Source organism: Protopterus annectens, chromosome 7.part0 (assembly GCF_019279795.1).
Source record: "Protopterus annectens isolate FY-2018-M chromosome 7.part0, PAN1.0, whole genome shotgun sequence".
In the NCBI taxonomy this organism is placed as follows: Eukaryota; Metazoa; Chordata; order Ceratodontiformes; family Protopteridae; genus Protopterus; species Protopterus annectens.
The window spans coordinates 1,790,760,004-1,790,765,003 of NC_056739.1; the positions used below are offsets into that span (position 1 = coordinate 1,790,760,004).

At 42.2% G+C, this 5,000-nt stretch overlaps 1 protein-coding gene across 2 annotated transcripts in view; it reads right to left on the reverse strand.

The window, feature by feature from the left end:
• Nucleotides 1–5,000, reverse strand: part of EXT2 (exostosin glycosyltransferase 2) — a 1,719,054-nt gene that overhangs the window by 1,038,862 nt on the left and 675,192 nt on the right. The gene's annotated exons all lie outside the window — the stretch shown is intronic.

The following is a 5,000-nucleotide window of genomic DNA, read 5'->3' on the forward strand; positions in this document are numbered from 1 at the left end:
TTAGGAAAGAATACTGCCAGAAGGATGTATTGATTCAAGTTAGATTTGGATGTCACCTTTGGAAGAAAGGAGGGATTACTGCACACTGACACTCTGTGAAAAAACAAAGTGGAGATGCCAATATTGCATGCAACTCAAATATCCTCCTAGCTGAGGTACTCACAGTGAAGAGCAAGGTCTTCCAAGAAAGGGGAATTCTAAAAAAGTGGTAGAAGCTGGCTCAAACAGGGACTTTTTAAAGACCTTTAACACAAAACTGAGTTCCCATGAAGGGGACTGGTTCTCTGACTGAGGGTAGAATAGAAACGTACCCTTAAGAAAAACCTTGAAAGATCTGTGGGGGAGGGTTAATGAATGTAAGTTGAAGCCTTGGTGGAAATTAGAAACTGTCTAACTGGACTTGTGTAGTTGAATACCTAGAATCTGAAGAAAAAAAGAAACGATCTGCCACAGCCTGACAAGAGGGTATCTTGGGGACTACCCCTACGGGGGAATTAAGGCAAAATATGTACTGCACTTGGTGTTAAATGGAGAAGAAAGAGATAGCAGAAAGGACAGCCCTATTAGTGAAACATTTGCTGCGTCATCTCTGAATTTTCATTTATGAGGCAAAATAATAGGTCTGCTTAGACTGTTGGTGAGACGGTTAGCTTTCCCGGGGATATGCATTGTTGTCAAGAAGTGATGCAAAGCGATCACCCATTGCCACACTCCCACAGATTCCCAGCAAGGTGGCTAGGATCTGGTTACTCCCTGTTTGTAGATCCACCAAACTACATAATGTTGCCCTTGGATGGAAATCATTCCTGGAGGCAAGTCCAGCAGTTCCTACAACAGTAGGAGGACTGCCTTGATTTCTAAGACATTGATGTGAGGGTTGTCCTCCTGTTCTGTCCTTGTACCTTAAGCCATCCTCTCCTAATAGTGTGCCCCCCCCACCCCAAGGAGGAGGCACCTGCATCTATGGTTACTACTGTTGATGGTGAGGGAAACAGAAAGGGCCTTCTTTGGCAAATCAATGAGAGGTCAACCACCATTGACACTGACTCCTGCAAAGACTGGTAATTCTGATAGCAGCTGACAGTGAAACCACTAAATCGAGACCATGGTGCTCTGTGCAACCAGTGTAGAATCCTCATATGGAACAGTCCTAGATAAACCTTCAGAGAAGAAGCAGCAATGGAGCCTAGAACTCTTAGAATGTAAACTGCCAGAGATGATGACAGTAGATTCTGAACACAAGTCTTAAGTATCGGACTCTTTCTGGGGAAATAAATATGGTGCAAGGCATGGTGTCCAGATGGCACAAAATGAACTGGATGGATTACGCTGGCTGTAGCTAAAGGAAATTCGCAAGGAGAGGCACAGCAGTAAAAAGTAGCCTTTGGCCATGAAAAGAGAACTTCTCAATAAGGCAATGAAGAGCTAGTCGTCCAGGAAAGAGAAGACGTTGATGCTGAGCAGCCTCATGCTTGCTGCTTCCATGGCAATGTACTTGGTAATTATCCAGGAGGGTTGTTTTGAGAGGAAAAAGCAAGGCTCTAAAATGGAAGAGACTGTCCACCATATGGAAATGTAGAAATCTTCTGGACACTCTTGCTATTTTGATAATTTGGTAAACATCTCAATCACTTGCCTGTAGACATGGTAAAATAGCTTGCACTGTGACCATTCTGAAGACAGTCTTTTTGACATACTGGTTGAGTTCACTTAGATTCAATACTGGCCTGAGGTTCTAGTTTTTCTTTGGGACCAAAAAGAACGTAGGAAAATAACCTGGCCCTATGTGGTCCAGCAGAGCCTCTTAGATGGCTCTTTTATGAAGAAAAAGAAAAGAATCTCTTTTCTGGCTGTCTCCCATTGGTAGAGAGGTACATCTGGGAGCTGCCTTTTTAGAAGGGAAGGTGTATGAGTAAAGAACATGAAGTAGCATCGGGATTTTGTCCTCAAACCCAAGAATCCTGTGCAATGGCCATTCATGGAGGCAAAAAGAGGGATAAGTGACCCTCGACTGCCACCACAGGGAGCAGTCGGGAGTCCTTCAGGAATGGTTAGGCTGCCTATAAAAGAAGAGGCCCCAATATCCCTGGTTCTGTAGACCTCCACAAACTCTTCAGTCTATGTCCATTAAAGGGACCACATCTTCCATGGCTGCCCTGGTTAGAGGTGGACTTAAAAGGGTTGATGACAAGATTTTCTAAACCATAGGGAAATGGACCCACTTTGGTTTCTGCTACATGACTGCTGTGGGGTCTCAAATTTAATGCCTATGGCAGACCATGTTTTCTCACCTTGTTCATACCTCTGCATTTTCTCTTAAATCAATAGACCAAATAAGGATGATCTATCATAAGGGGCATTGGTAAAGGATGTTCTGAAACTGTAGCAAAATCAAAGAGCCAGAGGCAGGCATGACATCTTATTGATGCCTGTGACTGCTTTTCTCAATGATGTATTAGCTGCATTATGTATGAGACAGCGAGATTAATAACATTAAACAATGTTCCCAGGGCGGCCTCTAGTGGATTCTAGAATCCACCTGATGAAGCTACATGAGAAAACACATTTGTATGTACTGTGATATTTATATAATTCGAGTTTATACCATACCTTTTGTTGTACAACAACTATTTTAAACAGATATAAATTTAAAAGAGCTTGAGGCTGAAACACTAATTTTGATGGTTCAAATCTCATAAGCAGCTCAAAATTCCAAAAATCTGATCAGATGGGCAGGATAAAGAAGATCCTGGAATCCATCACATCATCTTGTTTGAAGATAGGCTAGGCAAGCCTGGCAAACAAACGGTTCAAGTCCTAAGATAAGAAAGGTTCCTCAAAGGCAGTGAAAGGTGCTGACACCGTTACCATTACAAGGCACTGTTTGGCAAGTCAGTGCTGGACACATTCCAGCCTCCCACAAGGTTATGATGTGTTAAAATAGTGGAAACAAACACAACACACACTGACCGAGGAAAAACAAAAACTCACTGCGATACCTGGAGTAAGACACAGATACCTGCAAACAGAATAAATGATGCAGTACAGGGTTCCTCTCAGCCCAGATGGAGAACCCCTAGCACTTAGCCAAGAAAGTCAGATGACCAGAAGGTAGAAGACATTATAACAGCTTTGTCACATCCAAGCCCTCCATTGGAAAGTACGAAGGCTGCAAGCGGTCAAATAGAGTAGCCATGCTCAGAGGTGGAGCAGGCTGTAGTTCCCAAACAAGGGAACTTTCATGACCAGTTTTGGGATAAGTTCCTCTAACAGGCCTTCAACTTCAGTTTTCTAAACTGACTTCAGACTAAACTGAAGAAGGAAATAAAATCAACCAGAAGTAGAAAAAAATACAGACAAAGATGGTTATAAAGTAAAATAAAGCAAATGTCAATAAACCATTCCATACCATCAATAGCAAGTTCTAACAAATTTAAGTGACCAGTAGAAACTTGCCAAGGCAGTAAGTACCAAAAACAAGCATGAATATTTCATTTATGTACAGACATCTCGGAAAGTGCCAGCAGTTGCTGGAAGGACAACCTTAAAACTCAGTAGGGGAAATAAGAGGGAGCCAACACCTGCATGGACAATAAGAGGGAGCCAACACCTGCATGGACATTTAAATAATCACCAATATTTTAAAGCTGACTCTGAACCAGAGAAAGCCAATGGATGCTAATACATACTGCACAATACATAATAATACATAATACATCTGAATCGAGAAACACTACTGCAGAATTGTGCATAAGCTGCAAGTGGTCAGTCCTGGTGTCAAGAAGTCCCAGGTAAAGGGCCTTAAAGTACACAAGGCAGGAGACCAGGACATAAATAACTACTGAGACATCTGCTTGAAGCAGTAGTAGTTTGATCCTGAAAATGTTCACTAGACGGAAACAGAAAGCTTTAACAACAACAGACACGATCCTGAAGTATAAGCTAACAGATTGGAAACATTAAGCACTTTCTTAAAAAACTCATGCTTATTACTGCCATACGTGATGCGATTATGGCAAAGAGGAGCAAAAGACTATCTCAAGGTTGAATGAACATTGATGGCCGCAGTCTGTAGCTTCAATGGATTAATAACTGGCCAAGAATGAATGGCTTCCAAGTCTACAAACATTTTTGAGAGAAGGAGAAATACAGCATGGCATTATTAGTGCAACAGCGATATGCTAAACTCCCTTCCCCTTATTAGTACTCCAAATGGAATTATGAACAAAAGAGGACCCAAGATCAAGCTCTGTGACACTCTACAGTTAAGACAGTAAGAAGTGGTACAAATGCTAGAACCAACCTTATGATGACAGTCAAAGACGTATAAAGTAAACAAAAACAATAAAACGCATACTCCGTACTACAAACTATAAAGGAGGTATCAAAGTATACTTGATCGGAATGCCAAGTCAGAAGCATGCAGTCACAATCACAAATCCTCCCGTGGTCCTGCTCCACATAAAATACATTACCACGAAGGCACAAGGAGGTACAGCAGCCACAAGGTGAAGGTGCAAATCTGCCACTGAGCCATGTTCAAAACAATAAAATCCACATCAATGTCAACAACAGGTAGCAGATAATCCTTAGTTTGGTGCATTCTGATCTGGCATTTGAATAAAGCGTGCTAAAAAGGAGTGACAGGAGGGTGAGTCCCTATTACTTTCTGCTGATATGGAAGATAAGCCCCCTAACAACACATGGAATAGACTTACAGTATTTCACAGTAAGGAAAGCAGCAGAGACCAATGTCACACCAAGAGAATTCAACTAGGAGTGCTTCCGTTGGTCCACCTTTGCTGGTCACCACAGTGCCTGTACAAAATGGGAAGGCACCTGCAGAGCTGAAAGATAACAAGCAGGGATGAAGAAATGAATGGATGAAATGCTAAAATGGCTGCTCTGTCACACTGGCTGTACCAATTTATTTATTTTACATTTGCTGACCGGTACAGTCCGACTGGATACATGTCCATTTTCAGCGGAGACCAGGGGGG